This window comes from Ciconia boyciana, chromosome 1 (assembly GCF_034638445.1).
Source record: "Ciconia boyciana chromosome 1, ASM3463844v1, whole genome shotgun sequence".
Classification (NCBI taxonomy): domain Eukaryota; kingdom Metazoa; phylum Chordata; class Aves; order Ciconiiformes; family Ciconiidae; genus Ciconia; species Ciconia boyciana.
The window spans coordinates 61,743,820-61,760,346 of NC_132934.1; the positions used below are offsets into that span (position 1 = coordinate 61,743,820).

The 16,527-nt window shown below is 44.1% G+C and overlaps 1 long non-coding RNA gene across 1 annotated transcript; it reads right to left on the bottom strand.

Annotated features, from left to right (window-relative positions):
* Window positions 1-2,816: 2,816 nt before the first annotated feature.
* Window positions 2,817-5,059, bottom strand: LOC140655859 (uncharacterized). Its single transcript, XR_012043895.1, has 3 exons — window positions 3,868-5,059; window positions 3,646-3,784; window positions 2,817-3,446 (listed from the first exon to the last, which is right to left on the bottom strand). It is a non-coding gene; the product is annotated as an uncharacterized lncRNA (long non-coding RNA).
* Between the last annotated feature and the right edge of the window lie 11,468 nt (window positions 5,060-16,527).

The window sequence follows — 16,527 nt, forward strand, 5'->3', positions numbered from 1 at the left end:
TTCGCTGGGAGGTGGCAAGAGCCCAGGGTATTTAAACACGGCCAAGGGCTCTCAGCGCACCGCCTTGGCTTTGGGACGGACTTCTCTGGCGCGTCACTGACATCTCTCCTTTGGGATAGCCATGCCATGGGGCAGAGGTCTCTTCTGTCGCACAGACGCCCAGGGAGGCCTGCTTGCTCCTCTCTCCCTCCATGCGCACGGCCTTGTACTCGCTGAGCACGCAGCGTTAGGGACTCTGTTGTCACTCCACCAAACGTGTGTCCCTGGACTGCTCCTTTCTTACTCTCTTGACCTTTTACAGACGGGGTTCCAGCTGTCTCCTGCCCCTTCACAGCGAGACTCTACAGCATACCAGGCTGCTGATGGGAACACTTTGGTGGTCGCTATCTCAGGAGGCCTAATTCACTGCCTGTTTGTAAAACGCTGCTGTAGCCAGTTTTAGAAACGCGGTTTTTTATCACCCTTATTCACTCCATTCCCCAGCGATTAATCAAAAGAGACTCGGTCTTTCTCTTTGCCTGTGCCATAGCTCCAGACAAAAGCCTTGGAAATTTCCATCCATCTGCACTTGGAAGTAGTGGAAATTGCCGTTTTTGAAAGGGGTTAATAAAATCTCAAACAGAGGGTCCAGCAGAACATTGGAAACATTTGCCAGATCCATGCAGGACGGCTGAAACACTAGCTGTCCCAGGGAAGCATTTTTGCTGAATCTCTTCACGTCAAGTAAAACACACCTCTGGGTAAGCTTGTGTTTCAGTATTTTTAATAAGAGAAGATATTATACCCCTGCTGAGGAAATAAGGATTTAGCGTTTCGGAACAGACTGCCAAAAAAAAGGAGGGGAGGTATTAATAGAATCCTCTTCAGGACAAAAATGGGGAAAACTTCATCAGAGTGGGAATTTTGGCAAATCTGGAAGAAGCAACGTCAGTCAGTAATGCTCATGGTTAGCTTGGGTGGTAAGAGTAGCAATCTTAGCCTAGCAAATGCCCATGGGATTTGATTGGAATGAAAAATTAGACAAAGATCTTTCACTGGGCCTGAGAGATGATTTATTTTTCTCCCGACTTGCTCCTCCAGTTTCTCCAATGATTCTTGTCACCTTAACCAACAGCGGAGGAGAAGGGAGCACCAGGAAAGCAGGGGCTGTACCTTGGGATCCGTACATACAGAAAACCCTGAAAGCCTGACATCAGTCATCTTTTATTTGTCCTCCTGAGATCTTTTTGGGACTGCAGGTAGACTAATTGAACTGGCCTTATTCCCAAACCAAAACGGAGACTCCAAAAAGATCTCAGGCCAATTCAGATGCATTAATTCTCCTATTTCTCTTCCAGCCATGTCTCCTTTATCTCAGTAAAGGCCTGAACTGGGCTTAAAGATAGACCTCCAGTTTTTAATTGTTCTTTGAGTTCCCCAGGTTGTGAGATTTGAAAGTAGAAATTGTCTGGTTTCAGCAGAACAAAGGAGATGAAGGAGCTACTGGATCCAGACATGCTTCAGGTTGCGTCTGCCTGGGATGGGCGGAAAGAAGAGGATTGCGTGCAGGAAGATGCGGAAGGGCTGCTGCTGCTGTGGGTCTGCATTCCCAAATCAGGGTGACTGGTGCCATTCTGAACAGAGGGCTAGATGTGAAAAGGGGAAAGGCATCCCAGTCTGGGATGCAAGTATAATGTATGGAGAGCTGCTGGAATATGCTTGGAGGTTAGATTGAAGCAGTGAATCTGGATGCAATGCTGCAGTTCATTTTTCATCCTAAAAGGCCTGCTTGAAGCAGTCACCAGTTTTGCCTCCTCCTCAAGCTACGGATCCACTGGATTCAAGACACAAATAAGCATCAGCTGCCCCAGCTGAAATGCTGCTGTGTGGGCTGTGCAAACACATTGTGCAAAGAGACGATTTATGCAAGTGGTTCTGAAAACCCACTCCGTGAAGGCTGGGCCTCTGGGTCTGAATAAGCTGCACTTCAACTTTGGGGACAAAATGATGGTTCCTCCAAGGAAAAAGTGCCACGGGCCGGCAAGCCTCTCAGAGCATTTAAGAGAAGTCTTAGGGATTCTTAGATTGTGCCTAAAAGCTTATGGTTTTGCAAAGCCATCGTAGGAGCCAGCTACCACCAGAACCTGGAAGTGCACTGGCTGCGGCCCCGTTCCTCCAGGAATTCCTCCTGGTCCAGCCCCCCTGGCACAGGCTGAGTGCCAGTGGGTCCTTGGGAAGTTGAACCAGCTTTGCCATGCGGAGAGCCTGTAAAATAAGGTGAAAGCATTCCCAGCCATGTCAATTCCTTAGCAACAGACTTCAAGTATTTTCCAGTTCTTTCTACAGTTTTTCACAAAATTGGAAACATTGCAAATCTCCTTTTCAAATGCATTTTTCGTGACCGTGTGAAAAAAAAACCTAGTTCATGTGGTTTACATTTTTTTATAGTAATGAGCATACTATTAAAATATGTGTGTCTCAAAAGAGCATAGTGATCATCAGGCTTATTATTCAGAGACAGACAATAGCAATATTAATGAGGCTCAGACATCTGTCAAATTAATCTGTAGTTTAGAATTCAGGAAACAAAGGCAGGATTTAGTTTTTCTAACTGTGATTTCCCATTTCTGTCAAAATCTGAGTGGCTGTGAGTTGCTGAGAAGAGATTAATTTCTATTTTCCAAGAGTTTATATAACCATAAAAACGAGGAACTTCGCAAAGTTGATAGAGTGGGTCTTTAGAGAAGACTCTTCCTGACCTTGCCACTTTGGCATGGGAAATCCAGAGCGGTTCAAACAACATAAGCGTACAGCAGAAACGGGGAAGTTGATTGCACTGGCATGCACTAGTGTGTAGAAAAACTCACGTGCATTCAAATTCAAGGGGTGTCTTCTATTCCTTTCCCAGAAAGAGGGATTCCCTCTTGTCATCTTATGAGGGCTGTCACTCTGTCCTCTTGCCAGCGCTCAGATGGTTGCGAGGGGAGAACAGCCTGGGACTCATTTCATAGTGTAGAGTTGAAGGCAAAACCTGACTTGTGAGGATGAAGCAGGGCATTAGCATATGAGGGTACTTTCTTTTCTGCCTCACTCACTCTCCAAGGTTTTCTTCTCTTCACCAGTTTTATGTAACTCTACATCTTGCATGAGAGAGGATAAAGTCAGTATGGCTATAGAGTTTAGGATGAGGTTCTCCGTCTCCAGGGCCAGGAGAGGCTGCTGCAATGCGCGTTAGCACTGCCCAGAGCAGCCGGGGGCTGCTGGAGCCGAGGGGATGCTCCTCTGATCCCCAGCAGTCTTCTCACAGCCTCCTGGTGAACAGGCTGCCTGTGCAGTAAATGTCTGCACGAGTCCTGTCCCACTTGAGAATTTAGGAAAGATGGGCTGGAAACATGTTGCACGCACAGAGCAGGTCCCATGCTTTGCATGGAAGACTTGGGGCTTGTTTGCAGTTTCCTCGTCAGGGTCTGCCAGGTGTAAAGAGAAGCACGGGTCAAGCATCCCTTCTGAGAGGTGAAAGCTAATGGTGGGTGGGTTATAGGCAGCGTGCCTGGTGTAAAGAGTGTCCTGCTTTAGCCAGGAAACACGAAGCTAAAGCTGCATGAGGTAATCCCCGTTGGGTTTGGAAAGCTATCTCTTCTGTCTGGGTGAAAATAACTGGTTTACCTTAACCTCCAGATGTTTAGAAAAGATGATGCCCTGAACAGGTTAATGGGATCATGAAAGGTAAGAAACCGACGGACAGCTTCTCTTTGTCCAAAAGGTGCCTTCCTCTCCAGCTCTTCCCTCATCCAGTGCTGCGTACCTGAAACAGCAGAGTGCAACAAATTAACGAGCCTTTGAAAACTCTCCCGCTGCTGAGAGAAAAGTTTCCACCGGAGTACCCACCTCTGGGTACCAGTGAAAAGCTGTCAGTTTGAGCGTTGCGTCCTTTCAGTCTGTTACAAGGATTTATGGGATTTCTGCTTTTGATGGCTGCTTTCATTCCCTACTGTCACAGCATGATGTAATTAATTTAGCTTTTTCATTTGTCTCCAGTAAAAATAAGTGAAATAACAAAGAGGTTCAAAGGCAGCAAGTCAGAAAAATCCTTGACAGATCTCTTCAACAGTTGTGTGTTTCACAGGGTTGAGAGTATGGTCACCATGAGTGCTGTGGAAGAGTCTATGCAGGCAATCGGCTCACAGGTATCACAGGCCTGGGATCCTTTGGGATCTGCAGCCTGGCTGGGCTTTGGGCTTGTGGTCATGAGAAAAGAGAAGAGGTTCCTCCAGCACTATGTGCAGTGCTCTGCCTCCAAAATAGGCTGGGGGCTGAGAAGGCAGTGAGGCTTGTTGGAAAAAGGCAATAACACTGGTTAGGTGGGTTCTACACCCATCTTGCCGATTTTTCCTTTGGCATAATGCAGGAGAATGACTCCCTGTCTAGAGGAATGCAGTTGCTTGTACAGCCCAGGTTTTGCAATTTGACAGGGAGCCACGTGCTGCTCGTACATGTCCGCGGCATTGGCTTCTGAATTCCAGGGCAGGCTGCTTGCTGTTTGGATATATTGCCACGACCATCCATCAGACTGCCTGAAGTGCTGAGGGAGAACGGAGATCGCTCACTGGGGCCAGCCAGGCTGTAGCCATGCTCTACACGTGCCTCTCGCTGTGCTGTACAAAACAAGTTACTGGGAGTTTTCTAGCACGTATACTTGTGTCAGGAGATACAGGCTTATTGAAACAGGCTTTTTTCACAGGGAAAACTTTCAAAAGCAAAGCCCTTTGGGGGTTCGGGAATGAATTTTTACTCAAAAATCATTTGCATGTCTTTGAATGGATAATTAACTGTTACCACTTTAAGAAGCCAGATTAACCTGCTCCTAGCAAAAAGATTTTTGAAAAAATGTGTCATTCACTTGGAAGAGGCTCAGGGGATTGTAAACTCTTCTTTCCCTTCATTAATCTCTGGTAGCAATGCTCTTCATGTTGGCCGTTTGGTTGCTGCACTTATTATGTTCATGGGTGCATTCCTCGAAGTATTATTCAGGCTTTTGCTAGGATTATTTGAATAGATACAGGAAGTTGTAACTCTTCTGTTGTTTACATTTGGAGTATCTTTGAATTTGAAGCAAGATCCATTCAATCTACTTAGGGATGTGGTTTCACCTGTGAAGAACTTGTGTGAAATCAGGTTTGACGTAGTGCTCCTAGTTCTGGAGTTCAGACTTGTGGAAGTGAAGATAGTCCTGCTACTCTTCCTGGTATGGCAGAGCATCTGTGATGGACGAGTTTGGATCGAAATATTCCGAGAAGATCAGGTCCTGTGTGAAGTGAACGTGGGGGGTTATTCGATAGTCCTGGTAATGAGCATATTACTCTGCCTGGCATTATTGCAGTGATGTAAGCTCAAAGTACTCTGAGATCCCCTATGGAACTGTATGTTGAGCAGCAGCAAGAGAGCTCTCAGAAAGGGATGCCTGCTAGCTGCCATCATCAGCTCAACACTAGCCACCTAGAAGAGGAGATATCTGTGCTCCACTGCTCATCAGCTCATGTTATTGGCCTTTTGTGGGTTTTTCAATTTTGTTGTGCAAGGGAATGAATAATAAAAAGCTTTGTCTAGCAGTCTCAACGCAGAAGTTGGCAGCCAAGACCTCTTGGGCTCTAGTCCCTCTTCTGACACCGAGTGCATTTCTGTTTGAGCAAGTCACTCGGTTTCGTTGTGTTATGATTTCCCCTTCTGTACAGCTCTGTGCACACACGGACTGGTTTATTAGTCATCTCATATGGATGTTGGGAAGATTAGACTCATTTAGAGAAGAAATAGCTGAGAGGGAAAAGCGCCTTCCTACTGCTGAACTTGATTAAAACTTGATTGTTCTATAAATCTTGTACAATTAGGAATACAGTATTCCGAAATAGAGACTTTCATCTTTCTGCTATCTTTCTAAATTCTACAGGGAACAGTCCCATAGTAGCCCCTCTCCTTGCTAAGCTGAACAAGCAAGTGCATTTTTGAACATTACTAAACATTTTCAAAATACGTTCTGTCCTGCTTTCCTTTGTTTATCATGGGAATATAATGGAAGAGAGCCTGGTTCATTGTTTAGAACAAGTAGCGTCAAAAAGGTGTGAACTGTAGACTCCAAATAGTTCTCCAGGTAGGAAAATGAATAATCATAAAGATGTGGTTATATGTGAAGGAAATGATGAGACACAAGAGGTGACTTTGAATTAAATAGTGCCTGAACACCAGAAGTTATAGGAGTGGGAAAGGGGTTGGGAGTAGATTCATGTGTAATGGTTAATGCTTGGGGGAACAGAATTTGCAGCCACTTAAGGGGCCTGTTGGGGTTAGTAACTTGCAGAACGTAATTAATTTTTCTGTTGCTTTCAAAATACAGTCTGCAGTTTGCATGGACAACATAGTGACAAAGTGGCTTTAACTCTAAACTCGGTTTCTTACATAATTATGGCTACTCTCTTCGTTAGAAAGTATATCACCTTGTAAAAGGCCATAAATCATCAACACACACACTGTTTGTAAGTGTTCCGAAGCACATACCGTATTGATGACGGAGGGTCGGATCTTGAAAGGAATTGGAGTGCCTAAGGTGCTGACACGCACTTAATGCAGGAGAATATCTACACTGACTAGACGCCTAACTTACCTCAGAAGTGGATAGGCAGGCATCAGGCAAAAACTGGTGAGCACGGTGCTTGTTTTGATAACCAGCGGTAAGGATGTCCACACTGGAACTTCTGTTCCTGCACTCATGTTCAGCACTGGAGGAGTCCACCTTGTGTGCACGAATTCCTCCAGCTTGTACCAAGAACATCCTCAGCAATATTTAAAGAACAATTTAACCTCAGGCCAGCTGTGGTGACTGTCAGTGCAACAGCTGCCTCCTTTTCAGCCCTGCTCCCGCTTTGGCTCATCTAGTAAAGTCGATGGAGTACAGTAAATAACTCCAGGCCACTGGGGCATTTTGTATACATAAGGAATTCTGCAAAAAATTGCCAAGTTGGTTCCAAATGAATTCTAACCAACATAAAAACAATCTAATATTTATAGGAGTTGGAGGACTGCAATATTTGCAATCAGATACAGTTTCACCAATTAAAAATAAATTCATTCCCTTTCTTAGTTTTGAGGTGCTCTTCTACACTGACATCATCTGCCCTATTTCATCATGACTTACCAAAGAGAGACACCTCCTTTACACCTTTCCCAGCTCTAGAAACAGTGAAAACGTAATCCTCCTGACAAGCCAAAAGAGATAAAGGTAACTCCTAGCTTGCTGAGTTGTTGCCAGCAATCGGTAGCTTGCCTCGACTTGGCAGTCAACGCAATTGTTACTTTAACCTCCTTTCTAGCAGCACATCCCCAGCCCCAGCTTTACCCTGCTAATGACATTAAAAGGTTGCATGTTTACCATGTATTTCTTCACAGAAATTATTTTTCAAAACACCCTTTTAAGGAAGTTTCACAACCAGGACTGGTGGATCCATCCCTGCTATTGATTCCGTGATTCAGTTACAAAACCAGTGAAATAAAGATCCGGTAAGCGCCAAGGCGTACCAAGGGATCATCTTAGAACAACATTTACATGACTGCCTTAGAACGGAAATCCTAGGTGTTGCTGAAAATTTGACCACAGAAGAGGAGTCGTGCCTTGGATTCAGAACTTCAGAAAGCAGGGTCTGGGTTCACCTAACTTTCCTCAATTACTTTAGACTTTAGTGTATCTGGAAATATGAACTAGATAAGCCTACTTGTCAGTAGAGGCATTTTCAGGGCAATTCATAACTGGTCAGCAGTGTTTCTGCTCAGGTCAGTCTTTTCTGGCGGGAATACTGCGAGATGTCTCTGAAGTAGTAAGGTGGGTTTTTTTCCCAGAATAGTCTCTGCAGGCCTTAAGGTTATTGTGGCTGGCATTTACAAAGACTTTATTTTTAAAACGGTGCCACAAGTTATTATATGCTCTCCTAGGGCTGTGGGCTGGACTGTGCTAAAAAAAGGGCCTATGTTAGTGATAAAGCAGTGACTGCATGTGCCAGTGGCTTAACCTTGTCATTGCAAATGATACCGTCTTCTGTCAACTATTTCAAAGCAGCTGTGGGTTGGATGCTTCTCTAAAGTACACTGCAGCAGCAGTCTGGAACTCAGAAAAAGAAGGACTAACCTTGCTCCCTGATGTGAGGCTGGGACTGCAGTCAATCCGATTTACTTTGGATTTCACTGATGCAAGTCAAAATAAGAAAAAACCCTCTTTTTCTTTTCTTTTTTTTTTTTTTTTAATTCAGCAGAATCTTTGTGCTTTGTCACAGTAGTGCCTGGGGCATTGCTGTATAGTGTGTATATGCGAAAGCCCCTGGGCTGGGGTGAGTACTGGTGTATTGAGCCTCACTCCCCTGCGGGATTTTTGTATCGGAGTTTTCAACACAAGGTCCTTATTCAGTTGCTAGGTGCTTTCATTTTTCTCCTATGACAAAGGTGATCCTGAAGTAGAGTGGAAGAAGGAGGGCTTCAAGATAGCTCAGCTCTTCCTGTGGAGGAGGTTGTAGACATCAAGCACGTTCCTGTGGAGAGACAACTGGACACAGTCTGGTTCGATGTCCTTGTCATGTGCAGGAAACTACCAAACATCGGCAGTTTGCTGTTAAATGAATTCGCAACACGGCTAGCCAGAAAAAAGTTAGCAGAAGACAGTGGTCCTATGGCAGCGTAACTCCAAAGTGAAAGGAAAAGCTGAACCAGAGTGAATATCACTACAAGATGGGGTGTTTTACCAAGACCATTCTCACCCTGCCAGTTGAAATCAGCCAAACAGTAAGGAGTAGGAAATAGCCAGCAAGTATCTACAATATCTGTTTTCAAAGTACCAGCTCTAAATCAAGGGCTGGCAGTGGCCATTTCAAAGAGGTGTTTCCCTACCCGGTATGGAAAAACCATGCCTGCTAGAGAATTTTCTATCCACAGGTGCTCATGAAAATCCCCAGAATAAGGCAAGAAATAAATGTCATGCTCATTTCGGACAAAGAAGGTGTATTGCATTTTAAACCACTTCCTTTTGTCAGGTTACCTGACATCCATGTGGGAATCTTGCCTTAGATGCAGCAGATGTATTCGTTTCGGACACTGTTTTGCCAGTGTGCTACTTTACTTAAAGTACAGAGATGGGTCCTATATCTTGAGATAGTTAAATATTTTGGTGTTGTAGTAACGATGTTGGAGCCAAGATGATCCCAGGGTATAAATAAGGAAGAGTTTGTAGGAAGGGGCATTATTAAGTGGTATAAGAAGAGCTATCACCTGTCTCTGTGAACGTTGCTCTGTTGAAAGGCTTTCACATTTGGGTTGTTCCCATATAGACACCTGAGGCATAATCTGTCCTCAGAAAGAACTCCGTAGAGCTATGGAGTGGCACAGCCAGAAGACTGCACTAATTTCCCTCTGACAGAACCATATCGTCTTCCACACCACCCTACAAAGGATCACCTGTGACTAGCTTTTTCTCTGCTACCAGTCTGTACCAAAAGGTTAAGAAAGTTGCATTAAAGTGCCTAGAGCCCTCAGGAAAAGACTCTCAATGAAAGCAGCTCTGCAGGTACTTTAAATGTCAGGCACACAGATGGGAATTAATTTCAAGTGTAACATACTTTGTTTTCTCCATCCATGGTACTTCATTTTGGTGGAAATCAGTTTGTTCCTTTCCCCCTCGCACGACCTCCAAGTTATTGCTGGTTGGCATCTACACGCCACATACCTGTGTGGTACAATGCAAGAGTTTTATTTAACAGGCCAAGATCATAACTCATCTCGGGGAGTTACCTGAATACAGGGAGTCATCAGCCAAACATGCTGGAGGAACTGGACACATACAGCTATGCTGTACGGGGAATTGCTTGTTACCTGCACCACTAAGGCAGAGTCAAGGGACTTCATCATTTGGTCACTTGACAATCTGAGGATCAAAGGGGAAGACAGAGTTTTCCAATTACATCTGTGTCTCCTCCTTTGTCCATAACCGGAGCAATAACCAGGGATCACAGCTCTTACGGACTTGCAGTGAGGTTTGTGCCCTCGTGCCACTAAGGGGCAGATCAACAAGGAAGAGCTTTAGTGAATCTTGTTGCCCGTGAGTTTTGATATGTCTCCCTCTGTCTGTGTCCTTCAGTAGTCCTTGGACACTCAAAAACTTAACTGGATCGTGAGCTCTTTGGTATCGTCTGCCTTGCTAATTGCTGTGATGAGGTGTCCTCAACCTCATTCCCTGCCGTGACTCCACAGCTGCTTATTTTCTAGCTGACCTTCTTAGATGTGTCCCACAATCCTCCAGGCTGATTCCCACGATGCTTCAAAGTAAACATGCAGGAATGGGTACAGTGATTTATAGAGTGGTGCTGCCATCGGAGGAGGACTATTGGCAAGTGACTAAGCAAGTCTGTTTCAGTGGCAGACCAGACACAGTGAAAGGGAGTAGGCTTTTGACCCCCAGGCAATGCGTCATGACCTGTACTTTAAGACCTTCTGGCTTAAAATATCGCTGGAATGTACAAGGTCTTAGTAGGTATGTTAAGAGATAGAAGATAGTAACATGTTTGCAACAAGAAAAGCAGACATTATCTCACACTGGAAAACACACCGAAAAGAGATAATAAAACGCCTACATGCACTGTAACTACTTTTGCTTCTTGAACCTGTCTTCAAGACTTCTGTTGCCCTCAGTGAGCTTTGGATCAGCTTCTTAGATAAGGAGGCAAATCACCAGGGCTCAAGGAGAAAGAAAAGGGAATGTTAGGACACACGACATTGTTAGAAGTTGAAATACTGGGGAAAAAAAATAATTAAAATTCTGTTGTTAGTGATTGTACTCACAGCAAACTGGAGGTGAAGCTTTCCTTGAACGGCAACCACCGTTCCTCATTTGTATGTGCCTTCCTGAACTTTGCTGTTGTCCGTGTCTAGCTTTGAGCTGTACAGGTCAGGTGAATTTCCGGTTGCGGGGACCCCCTGGTTACAGTGAAAATATGTCCGCTTAGTGCTGGAAGTGGGGCGTAGGGCACACCTTCATTGAACTGATGTGGAGCATTGGAATCCGCATGGTGTGTGATAAATATATATCCAAGCAGCATTTAGCCTAAGCACATTGAGGGAATCCTGTGAGGTTGAGTTTTGACATTCAAGACTATGGTAGATCTTTTTTCTGGTTTACCTTCTACATTCCTGTGTAGTTAAAATGGGGAATCCAAGGGGAAAAAGATCAGGGACCCACAGATGATCACAATTTCTCTGTGCTGACTGAAGGAAACTTTGGCTCTTGCAACCAGATGCAGCGGCCTCAGGCTTGCTTGATGTTGTGCCATGGAATCAAACCAACCTCCGGCAAGACCTATCATCAGTAGAACAAACAGGGTGAAGACACATATACTGCAGAGGTCCATCGTGCAGAAGCCTATCTGATCAGTACCATGGCACTGTGCTGTAAACTCTGTAATACCCAGTGGAAACACGCTGCAAAACACAGCAAGGAAGAACGGGAGATCTTTGCAGCATCCAACTTCTGCTCAGATCCACTTACTTGCATGCAATTAGGGGGGCTAATTTATATATGATTTGTTGACAAGCCTGGGCTTCACTGGGGAGAAAGAGGAAGGGTAATAAATGAATGCCCTTTTAACCTTAATACTTAGGTAATATTTAAAGCCTTTCCAGGTTGAAGAGAAGTCCAGAATGCCAGAGGGAAGATACATGGCAATGTCTATGTTGTGAAAAGTGTTTTCTTTCCTTTTGAAGTGAAAACAACTCTACAGTATTTTTGCAAACCAAAAAAGTGTATCTTCCGCCTATGTTTTATAGCTGCTGGGACTAGCACAGAATGTAGGGTGTGCAACCTCCCATCACTGCGGGGTCTAATGCAGACCAGAGCTCAACAGTACGAGGTCCACAGGGACTGGCACCACTTCCTGGGGAAGTGCCGGAGCCTGGTACCAATCAGCAAGGTGTGGTTTGTTTCCTTTACCTGGCCAAATAGTCCTCCTAGCAAAACATAATAGCATTTTGATGGAAAAAAAGTTTGGTGAAAATATTTTGACAGTTCTGGAAGAGTTCTTTTGAACTTCCAGGGACACTGATAGTGACATTGATAGCAATTTGTATTTTTGGTTCTATACTTTGGTATTATCATCAGAGCAATTTGCTAGAAATGGGACAAAAGTTCCTTGGACTGTGAAAGACTGAATTACTCTTCCTTCTCGTTACCTCTTGACAGACTGTAACATCCATATGCAATTGTGAAGTGTTAAAATGCTTTGGCAATTTGCTTGTAATTTAATTTTGGTTTTGTAACTCCTTTGTTTTAAATGATCTCCTGGCTCACAGAATTTGCATGTCTGCCATAGTTCTCTAGGCATGGCTAATAAGCAACCTCCAAAGAGTCATGAGAAATTCTGTGGAAATAAACAGGAGAAATGTACTGTGAATAACCAATGAAATTAACATGAATTAGACAGATTATAAGATTTTTTTTAAAAACGGGTCTTCTTTGCACAGCTTAGCGAGGATGTCTCTAGCAGGTTTTAGTGTTTTTTGTGTTTGCCATGGCACATAATTTTTCAGCCTCTTGCAAACTTAATGAAAATTGAATTTTTAGATATATGAATATATGGAAATTGAACTGAAGTAAAAATGCACAAAAGAATATTTACTAAGGTTTCCCCAGCCATGAAGAAAAGCTCTGGTTACAGTCTGTTCATGGAGATGCATTTAGAGTCACTCTTTCTTGAAATAGAGCATCTGCACTGGGAGTATGACCTAATTTGAAGTTCACAGAGACTGAGGAATGATTCCATTCACTAACATGGAGTTTGAAGCCTCCACAGTCTCTTCTGTTCTCTACTAGTCTTATGCTGGATTTTCACTTTGTGAAATCTCTGTCTCTGATGTTTCCAAATCAGTGTTGATTGCAGTAAATTCCTTCAGCAAATGGCAAGGTACTCCAAATCCCTGCAGAGATCCATTATTAGTAGACCAAAATTCTGATCAGCTCAGCTCTTATCTTTCCAGATAATTGAGTTTGGACATTTTTATGCTCCAGCCTGCTCCAGCTGCTCGCTGGTCATTTGTTTTGATGGTTATCTCTTCTGTTGTGTTATTAAAGACTGTGCTTCCAGCTGAATGATAACCAATAGGTTCTGTCTTGCCACCATACACTTTCTCCCACAGCTTGGGAAAAAGGTCCTGCAGTCTGAAAGCAAAGACAGGTTAAGAGCATCCTGCCATAACCAGTCTCTGATTTTTGACCTGATAGGAACAACCCATGCTGACCATGTTGAAATCTGGTTTAAACCCAGTTAGGTTGTTTTGAGAGAGGCCAAGGGGGCCATGTCTGCTACTTCAGGAGACAGAGGAAATGATGAGAACTCCAAGGATGCAGCCTCTCCTCACATGCCTGATTGACAGGTCTGTTTTCTGCATTTCATATGCTGTACAAACATTGTAGCAGGCCTGGGACTTATTCTTGCACAGAAAAAGAATTATGAATGCCATATGATTGGTGTAGATTTTAAAAGGCATGACAGGGACCCTATAAGCTTCACTAGATTTTCTATATCTTTACAGGAATGTTCAGTAATTAAATCCTAAAAATAGAGAGCAGAACAAACACAATCAAAAATCTGAACACAATCAAAAATGCTGATTTGCGTCAGTCAAGTAGATGTCTAAGTCCATGGCAACTTCATTAGCTTGTTTTGACTGAAGAAAAACAGTGGGAAAACATTCTACTTTTTTTAGAAACCACATAGTGTGGTTCTACTTTAAAACAATGTTTCATTGCTAAATTAACTGGAATTTGGCAAATAAATGTGAAAGAACCAAAAATGAAGGGAAAAAAAAGTTTTTCTTGACCCAGGGAAAGATTATTTTAATCTACTTTTTGGTTCAGAAAATGAAATAGTGTTCACCCCAGAACTCCACTCAAGCCTCCTTCTCTGGCTGGGATACTTTTCAAGTCTCCATTCTTCATAGTGGGAGGATGAATCACTGAGCGTTTTGAGCTTTTACAGCCTGGATGGCTTCATAAGTCCCCACCAGGAAAGACTCCATATGTCCCATCAAGGAGGGAGGCCACTGTCAACAGGATGTTCCGAACATCTCTTGTCTTACTTCATTCTGATCACAAGACATAGCAGAAATAGAACACTCTTGTGGCCCTCTGTCAATAATGACCATGAAGTATTCCCCAACTGCATAAAGGTTTGGAAAGGTCACAAATAAGTGAGGAAAATAGTCACTGAACCTGTAGTGGCACACTTATGCTTCACTGCAGGACTTATAGCTGAGCTTGTAAAGAAATGCCACCACATGCCTGCACTCACAGAAGTGACCAGACAGAGCTAAAGCTGAAACATTTCCCAGCCCTGAACTTGTTGGTATTCTGATACACGCTGCTCAAGCTGATCTCACAGGAACTCTAACCTGCAACTACAGCATAATTTTTGACCTATTCCTTTTCTTACTTGCCCTTATTGATTGCAGGTAAAAGCTGTGCTTTCCTTCTCAAACTTGGGTTAAGCAAAAGAGCACATAAAAGGGGATATTAAAACTAGAAATACCTTGTAACATGAATTTTAAAACTTGTAGCACCAAACCGACTTGCAAATGAATGTCAGTAGTAATTACTCTACGGTTGCAAGAAATAACAGGTGGCCAAGTAAAGAACAGCAGGCTGAGGTAATGGGATGTCTTCACTGGTGGAGGGGAAAAACAATCCCGGGAGACATCCATCTGTGATCGCTTTGCTGCTTACATCTTGACCAGTTTGGCCAGCCTTGAGCTACCCTAAGACTGTACTGGAGTTTACACGAAGTCTGCTGGGCACAACACTGGACTTTTAGTCAACATAGTTAATAATTATACAACATGATGAAAAACAGTTTACTTATTACTTCCTTAGCAAGAGTACGATTTTCTTGCCTATGTAGACCAACTTGAAGGTAAGAATTGTTCTAAAATGCTGCGGTATCAAAAACTTCACCGACCAATTATCTGCAATTTAAACACACAGAGACCGAGAAGCAAGGGAGCTGCCTGAAGTCAAAGGAGAAACTGGCTGAAACCAAGTTCCCCTCTCAAACCCATACTCTGCCCAACAGACCATAAAAATCAAAGCTTGGGCTTTTCAGTGCTAGAACATGTTAGTTTTCTGTTTAACACCCTTGGCAAACGGGAAAATTACAGTAAACCATGCACCAGCAAATGGCCTTCTAAAGAGTCCTTCTGCAAGTCGGAGCCGGTTCCTAGCTGGGTTATTAGCACTTGCGCAGGGTTACATACACGTTATGTGAAAGCGTATTCAGAACACAGAGTATTTCCACATGTACGTGCCTGAGAAAACAAGTCGTGGTTGGCTATAGCCGACAAAAATACATTAATACATGAATAAAGGCTTTCCTTTTAGCAGTAATTCAGCCTCCCCGCTGTGAAGATAGAAGGTGCTCCAAGCCTCTGTTCCATCATTCGCACTCTTGCCAGGCATAACATAGCACAGAGAAGGCAGCAGTTGTGTTATACCAAAGAAAGCAAACTCCCGCTAGGCTAAAAGGACAAGAACAAAAATCCCACTGCAGCTCACGCTTGTCTAGCCACAAGAGCAATGGTGAATTTTTGGCTTCAGATTCACCAGATCACAGGACCCAGCACATAACTTCCTGGCGTTGGGAAAGTTTTTAATGTTTTTTAGTTTACTAGTAAAAGATCTGCCACAGCAAACCCAAGTCCAGGCCCTGTCACATCTGCCTGTCGACGGGCGGCGTGGCACCGCGTGGGGAAGGCAGGGACGGATGAGGAAGATGGCCCACGGCTGGGCCTCGCTGCAGTGCCTGGTTGCAGACGCGTGGGCAGTGCCCCGTTCCCAGCTGCTCACCGCAGCCCGCAAGAGCCAGCTGTGCAAGAGCACACCATCGCAGAGCCCACAAAGCAGTTGACGATCTACCACTAGAACGAAGATACGTTCGCTGAGCTGCTGACAGAGAGTTACAGCCACCAAAGCATCTCCCTTTCCACAGAATACGTACTCCTTTCTGGGTAGACTCTAAAGACCAGCCACCAAACCCTGCCCCAATGAAGTCAACAAGAGCTGTGCCATCAGCCTACAAGATACAGGGTTCAGTCCTACAAGGACTCTTCCCAAATCAGTTTGGAAAGTTTCCAGATTAGTCCTTGAAAAAGAAGAAGAAGGGGAAGGGGCTTAAGGCCAATGCACCACATTTATTTCCAGGCACTGGTTGCGATAACATTAGCTAATGCTTCTCTGCCCACTCCACCCTTTTACGGTGGGTTCTGCAAGGTGCTAAACAAGCAGGCCGCGGGCCAACAGGACACTTAAACATGTGCTCGACTTCAAGGATACAAGTAAATCCTCTTGAATGCTCTTGAATGCGATGCTTTCTGTGATCTAGAGCCAAAGTGCTCCTTCCCTTGCCAGCTCTTAAGGTTAGCATCAATTAAGTCTCTCCTGGTAACGCTAAAGAAAGCCCTTCATACAAGTATGCAAATAGT